This window comes from Falco cherrug, chromosome 8 (assembly GCF_023634085.1).
Source record: "Falco cherrug isolate bFalChe1 chromosome 8, bFalChe1.pri, whole genome shotgun sequence".
Classification (NCBI taxonomy): Eukaryota; Metazoa; Chordata; class Aves; order Falconiformes; family Falconidae; genus Falco; species Falco cherrug.
Genome location: NC_073704.1, coordinates 35537179 through 35553562, shown reverse-complemented (window position 1 = coordinate 35553562; position 16384 = coordinate 35537179). Strand labels below are relative to the sequence as shown.

The 16384-nt window shown below is 39.6% G+C and overlaps 1 long non-coding RNA gene across 1 annotated transcript in view; it reads left to right on the top strand.

Moving 5' to 3' along the window:
- The first annotated feature begins 9580 nt into the window (after nucleotides 1–9580).
- Nucleotides 9581–16384, top strand: part of LOC129736627 (uncharacterized) — a 126561-nt gene continuing 119757 nt past the window's right edge. Inside the window, exon 1 of the long non-coding RNA XR_008733528.1 lies at nucleotides 9581–9772. This is a non-coding gene — a long non-coding RNA (uncharacterized LOC129736627). The remainder of the gene's footprint in view (nucleotides 9773–16384) is intronic.

Genomic DNA, 16384 nt, shown 5'->3' with positions numbered 1-16384 from the left:
TTGGTTTAGGTAGTTGTAGTTAGATTATATCATGAAAGCACACATCACCATTACAGTTCTGGCTGAAATCCTGATATTTTGAAATCCTTAGAGTGGCAGAAAGTCCTAGGTATTAATTGGGCCTCATTACAGAAACAAAAAAGATCTTGATATTTCCTAAGGCTGCATAACAATAATTTCCATCTGTTTAAAGGCATGTGCCAAAGTTAGAGCACTGTAGAAATTATTCATGTCCAAGCTTCTGGGATGTTTGGAAGTGGTCTGAAGGGAAGTTATTGATACTGTGGACAATAAGCAGAATGGGCTTTATTTAAAATTCTTAAACTTTGTCCATTTACCTATCTCATCATTTAAACAATACTAACTAGTAATACCCACTCAGAGAGTAAGATGCACTTCTACATGCTGGGAACTGCTGTAGCTGTAATGTTGGAGGGATAAGGAAGCAGCAGCTGGGCAGGGGAGATGTCGGAGAAGCTGTTCCAGGTGTCTGCAATGGCTGACCTGTTGGCCAATACACGAGACTCGATCCAAGTCGTTCAACAAACCAACCTAGAACATAAAGTAGAGCAAGAATAGTTATGTTACAACTGTACAGGCTTTGTACTTCCACGATGCACCAAATATGTTCAGCAAGTCGTTCTGACTAGGGACAGGTAATCCCTTTTATTAATAGGTGAGCATATTTCATTAATATCCATGGATGCTAAGCATATGGCAGTCAACCTTTGGAAGCAGGTTGGAGTTGCTCATCTGAATTGCTAAGGTTGTATTTGAAATCAAGGGAACACGGAGCAGGCACTAGCAGTGCTGGTCAGTATGCACTTAAGTTTCTTGATATTTAGCAGGTATAATAAGGCAGTTAACTGGCCTGAGCCCTAGCCCTTCATTTGATCAAAAAGCAGGGGTGAGTCTTGCTTCGTGTTATCACAGACCATTTCAAAGCTGGTGCTCAACCTCAGGGCTACTTCTGTTCTTCCAGCTAAGAATGATGTTTCAAGATGGATCAAGTGAGCTCGCACCATGACTAGGAAAGCTTTTGCAGGTTGCGACTTACACTGTGAAGATAAAGCATTTTCTTTATCTTTCTGAAAGCATAATGGACACTTGATAATTCTGGCAGTTGTACAGCAGGGTCTGAGCTGGCTCTGAACCTGCTTGCTGCACTGGGGCAGGACTGTAACCATGCTCACATAGAGCTCTGCTGAGGGGATTTCCCGTGTTGTGCTCCATGCAGGGGAGCTAATGTGGCCAAGTTGCTTCCCAGAACCAAAGTAAACTTAATCAAAATGACTTCAAACATCTCTGCAAGTCATTGCACTGCACTGTGTGAATATCACCCAACGCCAGTCTTCTGCACTTGGTGCACTTTCTATAGTGGCATATGTTGGCACAAAGGGAATGGAAAATGCAGCTACATTAACTTGCTGGTATGCTACAGGACTTTACCATTTTTAATTCCAGATGAATAAAAATTTATCACAGATCTACTGTTGGCTGTTAGTCATGTTTGTGTTTATACTAACATCACTGAGCAAAATTAGGATTGTGGGGTTAAAGTAAACAGTGAATAACATATGAAGGGACCTGTTGAAGGATTTGAGAAAACTTCCATGCAAAATATGACTAAAAGTTGGACAGTTATTTTATTTAGATCTAATTAACATGGAAGTCAGCAGCATCTCATTGCATTTCTCTGTTGTGGTGGTTTCTTTTAACCATGGATTCCCATTAAAACAACTCTTTGACAACAAAATTATTCAGTCCTTTTATTTTAATGTGTGGCATTAAGTAAGCTGGGTGGCAAATTGTCTTCTCAAACAGATTGACTTCTTTTACCTGTGGGGAAAGGAACAGCTGAACAGCTAGGAGGGAAATCTGCCAGTTCAGAAAATTTATTGTAACTTACATAGCAGAGATGGAATTGTTTGGTTTTGAATGCTAGTTTGCTTTTGATGCTTTTAATCTAACTGAAGTCTTTATCATACCATTTGAAATTATCCTCAGGGGTTGAGGCTATCACTGAAACTTGGAAAAGTAATTGATACTTATTCTGTGGTGTTCACTGTGTTTATATGATTACAAGATGAGTTTTTCCTCTCTTTATAGCACGCAATAAAATCTTCAGTACTGTAGTAGAGAAGACAGTGTGATAAACCAGAACAGCCTTCGTTTGATATACCTGCCCTTTTCTATCCAGACAAACAGAATGGAAGGGTTTTTTTTCTTGGAGGAAGACTAAGAAACCTTTCTCCTCACAAAAATAATTTCAAGCTGTTTCATCATCCTTTTTGCAAAGATGCACTGTGGTCTTCTTCCCTGGAATGTGTCTAGCTAGCTGTTATGAGTTGTTATATTTCACAGATTTAAAGTAATCATAGCATATTGTTGAAATCCTGGTGTGTGTACATTTTATTACTGCTTTCTACAGCCCGGGATTTTTCAAGAGGACAGCAGAGAGAGTCCTGAGGACTTGCATTGAGGTACTTCTAGGTAAGACCATGGTATTTTGCAGGGCTCTGTTGACAGCATTGAGAGCAGTAATTCCTAGACTTTAATTTGTTGGTGGCTCCCCTTGGGCTTTAAGCAATCGGCTTACCCCCTGAGTATTTTACCTGTGATATGGATCAACTTTACGTGGATCTTAGGGGTGTTAATGGTCCAGAATACTGTCAGTGCATTTCAGATAGACTTGTTGATAATAGTCACTCAGTGAAATGGGATGCTTTTATCAATTTATATGGTATGTCACAATATGGAATTATACGGTATTAAAATGAGGCATGTTGCAGTTCTTATTTGATAAGTCATATGCTGGTAGTGGTTCCTTCCTTTCCTGCTTTGAAGATGGAATTGAAAGACCCAAAGAGAACTTTAAATGATACTAATATATCTCAAACAGTGTTAGGACTGTTGTTTTCTTACAGCCTTTGGGAAAGCATGGTGCTGAGTGCCAGTTTTGGTCTCTCTGGCTGCACGTGACCTGGTATGGTTGGGACCCATGGTGACACTGATGCATTGTTTTCACAGGTGTCATTCTGGCCAGAGCTACTTGTGGGTACTGATTAACTGGGAGGGTGTGTGCTTTGGCAGGTAGAGTGGGTGACAGGACTGATGAGGTTGTTACTGGGTCCTCATCAAGGGATCGATGAAATACATGAAGGTAGATAGCGGGGAAGGTTTGTTCCCTCCTCAAGATCTCTCTGTGGCAGGAGCAGGAATTGGCCTGTTTGTAGCCAATTGAAGGTAGCAATAACAGTAGTTGCACCCCACAAGAGCTTCATACGGCAAGCACAAGAACAACTAAGAGTAAAAGCCTGGCAAAGGAGAACATAGCCTGCCCAAGTCAGTTCATTATTTATTTTTCCTCTGCAAGGAGGGAAGAAGAAGGAAGGTTATCACAGAGAGACACAGATTATCATTTGGAGTGCAAAGGTGGAGATGGGCTTACATATGGCTGAGAGGTAGATGGCAGCTTTTGATCTTTGTGGTATCCCTGTGAGATCTCCTTTTTAATAGTGTTAATCACATTTGGTGTTAGGAGTGCCGTGTGCTCATTTGTTTGGGGGAACTACTTGGAACTGTTTGTTATATTGTGGATTTGCATAATACGTTTACAGGCAATTTAAATAAAATTTAATTCTGATTTATGTAATCTTCTCTGAATAATTTTTTCTCTTAATAAGTTGATGTGCTGTTACCTCTGTGCCGCATAGCACAAGACTAAAGCTTCCAGCCAGATTCCTATCTCCATCTGGTGTGTGCACATGGGAGGACAGTTTATAAAGCCATCTGAAATAAAAAAAAAATATGTATTTCTTATTTGCTCTTTTTGATCTGATTACCATCTCCTGTAACAAAGCAGGAGCTGTGAAATCCTGTGACTGAAGGATGAAGAAAGTCATTCTAAGTGCTTGCTCTCGCTTTGGGAAGATGACCCTTCGTTTGGTGTGTAAAGGTGTCGGGACAGACCAGGACAAGGTTAAGTGAGTCAAAAGTGCAGGGCTGTATATCTGGCAGTCTCTGGGCAAGAATCTCTGCTCTGACATGTACAAAAATGCAAGCGATTACTCCAATCCAACGGCCAGTTCATTGATTAAAAGGGCAAATGGGCTTTCATCCAGGAGTGCAGCAGAAAACAAACAGCTAGGCTAAAAAGCAAGACTATTTAACCATCTGAAAGAGCATGGAGCCATCACAGCTGCTGCAGAACCTGTCACAACTTGGCTGCCAAGAAGCCAGATGCTTGCATCAGAGGAATGTGTGTTTCACAAGCTGATACCTCTGCTTTCTGACATACAGCGACATGTCCGAGAAGGCAGGAGCAGAGTGCAAATTAGTCAGCCTCCCCATTAGGTATCAACCTTGCTGGAACACTGACACCTGTAGAAATACACATTTTCATCAGAAATAGATTATGTAAATAACCTTCTCCTCTTAATAGAGACTGCTTTCAATAACCAGCAGGGGACCACTGTCCATATGTGAACTTAAACACTGCGTAAGTGATTTAATGATTGGATCCACTGGAATCTACATTTGCAGAGGCTTACCCATCTGATTAAGGATATACAAAAGCCCTTGAATGCACATTGGCTTTGGGCCTGCTCCAGAATCCACTAATGCCATTGATTTCAATTAACTCTGGATAAGGTCACTGGTGGCTGAATCAATTGCTTGATTCCAGAAACAACAGGAAAGGCAAAGAAAGAATAATGGCTTAACTCATGGAATTAATGAGACCCAGTCCTATATACTTATATTTAGTAATCACATGTAAAACATTTCTAACTTCTCATGTAAGTCAAAAATCCAGCTTCTGCCTACCTTTTCCAGTTTCAAGTGGCAACACTCAAAACAGACCTTGTATGATTTGCTTAACACCATATTTTACAATGAGGCAATTCATAGTGAAAGCCAGTGTCCTTTAAAGACATCTCATCATTTTTTTCCAATGAATGCTTTTCATAGAATTCTACTGAAGCAAAAATTATGGAACTGAAAAAGATTTAGGAGTTGATTGCAAATGGCTGGAAAAATCATATATGCTCATTGTAGCTCTCAGCTCATCTGAAAAGGTTAGATAAAACATTTCATTTTAGCCATTCTTTTTCTTATGTGTCAGAATAGGGTGTCAAGGCTTTGTCCTGACACTTAAGGACAGGATTTCCCATAGTGTAGGAGGTGAGTTAGAGTAAATGTTTCTAAATAAATGTCTTCCAGGAGGTAGAATATCATCTTTTTAGCTGCTGGAGTGACAGGTACCAGGCAGCATGCAGCTCATTACAGAAAGCGGTCCAGGAGCTCTTGGAGGGGGGACCGTGGCAGTGCCAGGCATCAAACACAACTGAAAAGGACAAACCAGACTGATAATATCCCATGACCCCATATGTAGCAGAATGGCCAATCAGAAGGCAGTTATTGTTGTTATATGTTATTTGCTGCTTTCTGTGAAGCTTAAATTCATAAATGTGACAGAGGAGAGAGCTATTGTTTGTTCCAGCCATAAAACCTGCCTTTGCTAAAGACCTTTCCCCTATTCTTGACATGCAGGGGAGGTAAAAAGCTTTGAAAAATCACCTGGTAAGGTTAAAAACCAAACTATCTTTGTGATCAAAAGCTTACCAGCCTGATCAAAACGCTTCAACTGAAGGCCCTTTTTGACAGGGAGTATCCGAGGAGATTCATACACCGCCCCCACACACTTCCTTTTATTCTCTCCACATATCTTTACTTGGTTTACTTGTTTATCCTCTCTGCCAGCTACCCCAGGCTCAGGAAAGTGTTTACTGTGCTAACTTGTGATGATCCCATATGCTTGTAGGTATGTGTTTTGTAAGACATGCTTAGCTGTGTTGGTAAAACTAAGAATAATAGTAAATTTCAAAGAGCATTTTGCTCTTCAGTACTCTGGTGTCATTCAAGAGAAATTTCTGTGATATTTTAGGAACGAGCTCAAGACTTCCAACCACGTGCAACTCCAAGGAGGGCAAATTCTGCAGCCTGAGATGTATTTTACTGGTTTTTAAATTTATCCTCCAGTGATCTGAGTATTTATGGTAGGATAAAAATATAACAGCTTAGGATTGTATTATATTATCTTATATTGCAATCTGTTGGGATTTCAATGTTCTGCAATTTAGTCCTCCTAGACTAAACTGCTCTTCAGTCTGTCAGCTTGTCTGTCCTTGCCCCATGTGTAGTATCAGAAGGTAAAACAAGATTTTTACGTGGCCCACAGGCTCATCTGAAGCTGTACTGAACCACACAGGACTTGCAGCACAGTTAGACATCCCTCAGGGGAAATACTCGTAGCTCTTACCATCTCCCTTTTAACTTGTCAGCCTGTGAGGCTGATCACCTTGTGCTGCAGCTTTATGGGTCTGTAATGAGACAGTTGATCTGGAGGCACTTGTGTCTGAGCCATTTTCTGCTCTTGTGCTGGTGAGAAGCAAACACACACCTTGGGCATGTGTGACTGCAGGAACTTCTGCAGTGCTTCAGGAAAAGTGTTGAGCAGTTTAAGTGACTTGATCCCACCCACTTATTGTATTTTCTGAGAAGATCAAACCTTTGTTTTGGCTTCTTCAGTGAGGGGGAACTTTCTAAGTTACTAATAAAGAAAAATCAAATGTGGACAGTGAACCTGAAGGTAGTATGGATTTTGTGTTAGTATGAGACACTGGGTCTTTAACAGATCCTGGCTATACTGCTATGGGTTAATTGACAAACTTTACTAATAGCTGTGTGTACTTAATCAGTTTGCTATGTCTCATCTTACCTGGTTGCCCATCAAAAATGAGGCAGTATGAAGCTGAATTATTTCCTCAGATGCATGACTCTGTTCAACCTACTGCATGTCAGTCTAGGTGCAGCTACTACAGCTCATCACTTCAACTTCTCTCTTTTCGCTCAACCTGTAGCTAGTCAAGGACTGAATTCTGTCATGAATCTTGTTCTAACAAAAGCCATGGTATTTCTGCCAAAAATAAGCTGTATCTGCACAGCCAGTAGTTATATCTTATGATGACTTAGAATAGAAATCAGATGGATAAATGCACTGACAGGGTGAGCTAATGGCCACTCCCTTAATAAGGGCTGTAATTTGAAGAATGCAGAATCTGTTTGTCCACCCGCATGGGAATTCCTCTCTCGGGAAGAATAACTGGCTGGTTAAACCCACAAATCTCAATGCATGTTTTATTGCACATTTATTTTTAAAGATCAAGCAGTTCTGAAAAGGACTGAGATAGAACTTACCTGGAAGTCTCTGAAAAATTGCTTTCAGGCAATTAAGTCACTGCCTCTGCAGTGCTGCCTGCCCACAGAGGTGGGCAGTGTGTATGCTGTCCTTATCCTGCTCACCTAGGTGTGCTTGGCGTGGAAATGCGTTAATATGTAGAAAGTTTAGTAAGATCTAAAATTTGCGAAATACTACAAATTCTTCCTGGGAACAGGCTGCAGTTTTCCTTCAGGCTTGTGCTTTTTTATTTCATTAAACATTTGCCTGTTTTGATTAAATCAGTGGTTTCCTTGTTTTATTAATCTATGCACTCTTCCTTTCTTCTCCATGTGCATGTGTCTGCATTAGTGTCACAGGACAAGGCAGTTTTGTTATTGAGAGCTGGAGTGTAACTTGTGTTTTGCAATTTTATAAATACTTCTAACGGCAGGTGAAAAAAATAATTTTATCCTTGGTCTGAGAAAGCATACTGCAAAGCAGCATTTGGTTTAAACAAAATCTAATCCTTCTGCTGATCTTATGGATGGGCTTGTTCCTGCTGAGATGAACTGAAGCCCTATGGAGTCGTATATGCAAGGACACAGCCCTGTTCGCATTGGTTTAAATAGAGTAGCTGCTCTACGGCATTTGTGAAGCTGGTATTAAAGCTGTATGTTTTGAAATTCATGTTATTGCATATTATATGTTAGTCCTTATTACTCCCATAGCCCACTTCATCTTCAAAGTATTTTGAAGACTTCCTGGATCAGGCCAGCAAGCTCTTAATGAGCAAGATATAAAACCTTGCTGACTGCAATGGAAGAGAAACGCAGCCCTGTATGTTTGAGCCAGAGCAGTAAATATAACTCGTAGTTGCGCAGCATGGTGTTCCTTGTGTGCTACAGGCTGATTAGCCACAGGAATAAATGTAGGGAGATTTATAACAGACATCCTTCAAAAGCACAAACTTAGGTTTTAGAGGTGGCAAGCGGCAGAGGTAATGATTGCTTATGTGAGAGGTTCTAGCTAGCTCAGTGGGACTATGTCAGCAGGGTATTGCTGCCACTCAGGGCAAACAACAAGAAAATCAGGTGCTCTGTCATTAGGGTCACACAAATTTTTTTAATGGTACCTTTGCAGGCAAAAGCAAGATTTCAGCTGGTGCTGACTGCTGTTGTTCAGGTATGTTATTGCATCTAGCTTGATTTACATCAGCTGAGGATCTGACCCAAGATTGATTTGCTCTCTGTAAATACAGGCAGGATTTGGGCTGATGCTCTTGTGTAGCAATTCAAAACAGAGTAAAAACTTGGCTTCAGCTCATCACTGAGCTCAAGTTTTGGTTGTTTTGTTGTTTGTGGAACGTGCAGTCTAGGGTGTTTCCCAATATTGAAGCTTTGTGTAGAAGCACGCACAGATAACAGAGCTTAGTCTGTCACAAACCTTGGTGGTATCCTTCCAGCGTTTTAAGTCCTGACTTGAAAGGACTGAATTCTGAGAAATCAAGGCACAGAATCCCAGCCCCTCTCATTCAGCAGGAACTCTCAGTGACAGAAGATAGATTCAGATTAGTAGCTGAACTAGCTGTCAAGTGCGTACCCCATGCCTCGCTGGGAACTCAGTGTGTGTTTCAGCTGCAAAGTGATAACTTAGTCTTGGACCTCCACCTCTGAGAAGGAAAGGTCAGTATTTGTGCCCTTAGTGCCTAGCAAATACCTATGTTTAATGCTGTTTCTTGCTTTCTCATATTTTCATCTTGGGAAAGTAAAAATGTTTTCTTCAAAACACATTGTAACTGAAGTTGAGCTGTCTTAAATCTTGCAAAGATCCTAGTCTACAATATGTAACTTTGACAATTAGGAGTGAGTTGAAACTTTCAGCTTACTAAAGTCCTCTGTTCTGTGCTTTAAAATCTGTGCAAATTTTCAGCCCTAGTTACATGTTTTAAAATAAACAAAAGAATTAGGAAAATTCAGGGGTAAATTCTGAAAAGGGCGCTGCTGGCATTGTTAATTTTCCTTTTTCTCCCTGTGCTCTTTCTGTGTTGAAGCTGTTCAAGTTCTTACTTTTCTGCTTTCCCTGCAAACAGTGTTTATTCATTCTAAGAAAACATCAGTTGGGTAAACAGAAGTATTTATATGTGTAGCACTGCAACTCCGACTAAGATGCAAATTGTGCTGCAGGGAAGATAGCTTGTGCTTTTCTTTCCCCTTTGCTTTTCTTTTTTGACAGTCGGTTAATAAAGACTCAACAATAAGCAGCTGCCTGTGATGTCATTTGGGACTTTGTCCACAGAGCTTGTATTTACAAGTACTGAGCAACTACATAGCAGCAGCAAACCCAACTATCAGCAAACTTTATGTCTGCTGTTAGTGGAGGACTTCAGTAGCGCTGTGGATGGTGTAGAAAGCTAACTCTGTTCTTCTAACCACAGACTTTTAAAGCTTGGTAAATAAACACTGGATAAACTCAAGAGAATTTCTGCACTGCAAAGACTTCTTACGCTTTTGAGTTCTCCAGGGCTGGCATGTTTTGACTGAACTGCTGCAAGTAAGACTTTTGCTGTTTTGCTGTTTTTATCATCTCTGTAATGCTTATTTTCTTTAGGAGTGTGTCAGCATTGCTATTTGTAGTTTTGCTTTAATTAAAAGAGCAGCAAGTATGTAGTTATTAGGAGTAATTACAAGCCATGCATCTGAGTATGGTTGAGCAGCAGAGTAAAGGACAAATGAAAACTTGATTCTGGCTTTTGTTTGCATGAGATTATGCTGAAGTGGCTCTCTTAATTTAAGTGATGAAATTCTAGGATTCTTAAAATCTCATGAGAACTGTCATTGCCTGAACAAAAAACAGTCTGTCTTAAGATTGTTCCTTTATCATTTCACAGTATTTATTTGAATATTCAAAATTACTTTGAATTTTTAATATGATTTCCTTATGGTTTTTAGTACAGTTGTCTTTAAAAATTGTTTTGCTGCTTATACAGGCATTGATTTAAAGCAAAAATTGACTTTTTTTTAATTTTTAGCCCCTGTTCAACTGCTGGAGGTATATAAATTTAAAAGAAACAATCATACAGTGCTTTGAAATCTGATGCCTTTTGGATAAAATGAGTTGTCAATTATGTGAGAAAGTAATTTTTGTTTTGTTTTGAGTGTTTGTTAGAAATCCAACAAATCCTGAAACATCAGAGCCGAAACACTAGTACACTGCTAACTGCTGTGAAAAAAACTGTTTCTATGCTGCCTGCTGTTTGTGGGACAGAACTATGTTTCTGACCACCGATTAACTAATTTTCAGGACAACTAGCTGCGATTGTCATGGAATTATTCCCTTTTTACAGAGGGGGAAACTGGCCCATAGATATGATTTATTAAAACTTAGTTTACTCACTTCAAAAGCTGGTAACAAACCCCAGGTCTCCTGCTTCTCATTTCAATCCTTCACCAGAAGCCCATTCTAAATCACTGCAATTTCAGTTGTAGTGGCTTTTCCAGGGTGTAACCTGATCACAGTACCGTGTATGAAGAACTCTTTTATTACTGTTTACCTCTATTTAATGATCTGTCTTTGTGGAGACAAAGCACATTTCTCAAGAACGAAAGCAGAAAACTATGGCAACTATATGAGGGTAAGTCAGTACAAATCAATCGTATAGGAATTGGAGGATTCCTCCTGAATTATTAGCACTATTGATTTTCGTTTGCTTTTCTTGCTGCTGGCTTTGTTTACAAGGCCTCTGGTCCTACACAGCAACAGATTTTCAGGGCTTCCTATTAAAGTTTGGGTGGCTACAACTGCAGATGCCCCTCTCAAGTGACACTGTTTCTACAGCAGTTCAAAACCTGTCTGTCTCCTCTTTTGATGTTATAATGTGGCTTGGCATGTCAATATATTGTGCAACTTAGGAGCCATTGTTCTGTCTTTGGAATTGAAGCATATTCTCCTGGGGGAAAACCCCAAACCCCATAAATTTAGCTATGTGCTGATGCCATGCAAATGGAAAAGGCTTTTGGGGTTTTAAATAGGTGCTTAAATAAGAGCGTAGTTTTATTCTTAAGTGTTCATCCTGCTTACTCAGCAATAGCAAAAATGAAAAGTTTGTGTCTTCTTTAAAAGACCTTTTTGTAGCTTGGAAGCTTCCACTGAGCATAAGAGTGAAGAACAGAGAATTGTGATAGAGCCTTTCCCTGGGGAGAAGGAACGGGTTTAAGGTTAGATGGTTTGATCTCTATCATGCTGACTCCTGTGGGCCATTCTTTCCTTCCCTCTATCACCTTGTGGCCAATAATGATGATCTACTGCTGTGAACTGATAAGAGTATTTACAATTGGAAAGTCTTCAGGTATCCTGTTGGCAAATGCCTACAAAATCTTCAAGATAATTAGAACAAAACCAGATTAAAAAAAAAATAAATGCTCAGGTGCCACTTGTCTTTCTCACTTAAATTAATTTTAAGTGCAAGTCCTAATTGTACAAATGTGAATTTTACTGCTTTTTAAGAAAACTTCATGCACTTCTCTGCTATTGTTCTTGTGCCTGAGTTGTGTTTAAGTGTTTAGAGGCTTAGATTTAAACAAGTAGAAATCCTGCCTCAGTAAACGTAAAGTGGTAGGGTACAATTCCAGTTCCACTTCAGTCAAGAGGAAATCTTCAGCTAATTACCTTAAGAGCAGAAGCAGACTCTCAAAACCTGATGAGCCCAGAGGCATTTGATTTTCATTCTCCTCTCTTACATTTCCCTTCTCACATTTACATTTTCTTTCTTGTATTCCAGTGTAGCAAATTAGGACATAGAGTGAGCTCACTTTTCAGCAGAGGGATCCCCTGGCTGAATTTTCCCTGGGTCTGAGAAATCTGCCCAAGGATACCGCACATAATCCGATAACATTCTGGGATGGCATTAAAGGGGACAATTGCCAACAGAATGTCAATTCTTTGGGCTTTCTCGCCATCTGAAAAGAAATGGAATAAGTGCAGACTCCAGCCTGTCTTCGTCTGACAAGTGGGACTGAGGTTGGGATAAAAGCCACAGAACAAAGGTGCCAAAGGGAAGCACAGTTGGCTGAGGAGCTTAGCACAGCACAGCCAGGGCCAAATGTGGCACCATGCTCTGCAGCTCCTGTGTGCTTCTGCACGTGTTCAGCTCTTGGCAGGATCGGAGTTATGCTTACAAAAAATCCGTGCCAAAGCTGCCAGAACACCTTCAGAAGTTGTAACGTCTAGTATGCCGTTTTATTACTAAAGCAGGATAAATGTACAATGTAAATAGAACATGAACCATTAACACTTGTAATACTCTGTTCTGTACTGTCTAGTGATACCACTCATGGAGCATGCAGAAACCTGAATTACATTAGGTATTCCCTGATGGTTACATAAATTAGTCATGATGTTTCAAGGATGAAAAGTTAGGTACCTATTGTGTGAAAAATACTTGGAAATCTTATACGATTCCATTGACTGCCATTCAGGTGAATCAGATAAACGTGGTTTGTACAGCAGCAGTGCCTTTTGGAAACTGACAGTAACGTTGTCTATGGACTATGAATGATGCAGACCCTGAAAAGCAGGTTGGATTATAAAGCAGTGGATAAAAATTATGTTGCTGAAATATGGTCTATTAGTATTGACACACAGCAAGAACAAATGCTACTGTTAAACTGCATGTTTGATAAGCTTTCCACAGGACAACACTATTTGTTTTCCAGACCTAAACTAGCCTCAGATAGTGTGTGCACACAATAAGCCTGTGCAGAATCAAATACATGTCACAAATTATTTTCTTTGACAGTGCTAATTGATTATTATAATTCATTGTTATCTAAATTGTTAAATTCAACAGTTTACCGCATCCTTTTGTTTCTTTGTTGCTCAGACTTAATACAAATAGGAAGAGTTAATTACTGCATGCAACAACAGAGGCGAATTTCATTGTCTGTTTCCCTTTGATTGAAGCTGTGTTGAAGCACCACCATGGATTTTCAGTAATGGTGGAGAAAAGAAGGAAGCAGGAATTCTTTTGCAGTAAAGTTGCTTTTTGGTGGTAGTTAATATTTGTATTTTGAATGGTATTCTTTTTGCAGCTGGATTATATCGTGCTTGCTTTGCCTATGCTGAGTATTACCTAATTGTACAAACTGAAATCATATGTGTGCATTCATTCTGTTCAGAATCAGTGGCACTCCTTGAGGAACACAGCACAATCTGACATGAGTAAAAGGGTTGCATTTGCTTCTAAAATTACTTAACTCCACTAGAAAGGAGCACTTGGCTTTTTTTTTTTTTTTTTTTTTTTTTTTTTCCCAGTGCTCTGGTGATGGCCAGAGCTGCATCTGCTGGGTAAAATGAAGTAGTGCTCTCAGCAAGGGAACTCTAGGTAGATTAAGTGATGGCTTAATTTATGCAAATTTCTAAAGCTCTGATCTACGCTGTTGTCTTCTAAGATTTGGTGTAACTTTGCTATAAAATGCTGCTCTGAAGTGATCTGGCAAAATGGTTCATAGTGATAAGATTTTGGGGGGTTATTTTGCCAGTAGAGGGCCGTGTTAAACTGGATAAAACAACTCCCTCATGGTCTCACATTTTCAGTGAGTAGCAGCTTAAAGCATATGGTTGTTTTCAAGGACAAAATGAGTAAATAATTGCATTTTTTAGAAGGTACTGAATGATTAATTATTTAAAATCAGAGTCACATTGCTTTTACAGTACAACACAGTTCTGTGTTGGTCTAATTAGACTGATTTCTGGTCTTTAAAATACATCATACCTACCTGTTTATTCTAAGCTGTTCAAGGTTGATAGATTCAGCCGTAATAAGTCATTAAGCTGACGTGATATACAGCAGCAGCATGTGCTTTTGCTATAATGACACGAATGAGAAAAGAATTGTTTTTTCAGAGGTACGGTCCCATTTGTTTTTGATGTGGCCTCTAAACTAGCAGTCATTATTCAGGCCCTAGTGCTGCAGGAGTTGACCTTTGGCAAAATATTTTGTTATCCTCAATCTTTTATACAGGCCTTTTGTGAACTCTGCACAGCTCTCATTTTGCTGATTGCATTTAAAGTCATTTATTGCACAGTGTTTGCCCTTCTAGCAGATGTTAAAGGATTCCCTGCCTCCCCCTTAAAGGCTACTCCTCTGCAGCATCTAATTATAACCTACACAAAAGATTAACAGATGTTATAATTGTCTTTACTCATTGATTAAATAGTTTCTGCATGATTTGCTCTCTCTTCCCCTCATTGCTGATTTGTGAGGTCTTTCTGGATGAGTCTCATGCATCTGCAATTTGTTAACAGTGGCTGTCTTCAGTTTTTAAGTTTTTGGGTTTGTGGTTCAGTTTGAGCAGGTTATAGATGTTCTTCTGGACAACGTGACAGAAACATGTTAAAAATGAGTGTGTGAATGCTTGCTTTGATTCCACACCTTCCTGGTTTTCCTCTTCCTTTTCACCACCGAGTCTGAAATGTATGTAAAAAGCAGACTGATTTAAATGCATATAAACTGGAGACTGGAGGGGTAAATGCTGAGATTTTCTTAGTAGTTTTCAGTTGCCACTTACAGAGGATGTTAGTGACTGAGGAAAAACAGTTTAAGAAGAATGTTCCTTGTAGGACAAAAATTCTAGTAGGACTTTCCTAGTAGGACCATTAGAAAACACTGTGTTTGCTTGGGGTTTTTTGTGTGGTTCTTTCCTCTTTTTCACCTTCTCACAAAATTAAAGTTACTCAATTCTTGGGCTAACCAACCTCTTCTGTGTTGTGTTCCCACACTGAGATGAGGGCTCTTTTCTGGGGTGGATGCATAGCCCTTCTCCTACAGCACAACAGCGCTAAGGCTGGCAATGGATGGCCTACAAATCTTTTCACATTTTGAACTAGGTTGGACTAATATTTCTTTTCAAAGAGGTGAAACATCTTGCACATGTATTTTCACTACCAGGGATTCACTTGTACTTAATTTTCCTTCCCTGTTTCGATTCTATGTAACGTTTTCCTTACTTGTTTCATTGACGCAGATATGAGTCATTGTCGAGTTCATGAAGATTTCCATGATAGTCTCTGAACGTCCCACAATTCTACGAAGCTGCATCTGTCACAGGGCCTCAGCCTGAAGTGGGCTGCCTTGCTTAATTTAGAGTTAGTGTAAGAAGAAAGCAAAGTCAATGGAGAACATTTTCTCACACATTCTCTGCCAAAACCTCGGAATGGGTTAAGGAAGAGAAACAGATTAAAGGTTTGAGGCTTGAATTATGGACTTGGTTATTCAAAAGCCATAAAACATTGTGCTGGCCCCTCGTCCATCCCCCAAATCCTACTGAAATATAAAACTGTTGCCTTGATTCCTAGTCAGAGAAACCACCTTGTGTTGAGATCGGATATACTTTCTCCTATCAAACCCCTTTTTGTATTTTTGGGTACCAAAAATACTTGTTCTGTGTGGATGTCTGGGAACATTGACTCAATTTATGCAGATTCTTGGATATGTGGGACATCCTGAGTGATTCTGCTTTCTTGATACTGTCCGGATATATATTCTCTTCACAGTGAACACCATACATAGCGCTGGCTGTGAGATTTTGCAATATAACTTACAAGGCTCTAGGTTTTTATCAGTGTTTAAAAGTTTATCTTTTACTTATAATTCATGAGTTTTATTAGCCTGAATAATAGTCTCTGCAGCACACAAAAGCGTTTCTCTGGGGATTCAAAACTGCTCTAGAAACAGAGGTACTTTGTTTGTGGAATTAACAAAGAACACTGTATCCTCCTTGTTTTTAAATGACATCTCAGTGCTCCTGAATACTTTCCATTTATGAGCTGGGGGGAGCAGATTATAGGTTCGTAATAAGAAAATTCCAGGGTGCCAACTGTGCTTGCAAAGTGTATTTTAATTATAAAGACACCTGTCCACTATAAACTTGTAATATTTCATAGAGGTCACTGAACAGCCAGCTGATGGAAATTACTTTTATTCAATACCAACCTGGTCTGAGTTTGAAACATTGATGCAGAGATGAAAGGCTAAAATCCCAATTACCAATAGTCAGATCTATCCAATCCCCATGTCAAGCTGGTGGTAAAAGGCCCAGGTGCTTTTTGCCGTTACACATGAGAAACATTTAGAAATTACTAAAAGTTCAGCTAAATTGTTAAGGA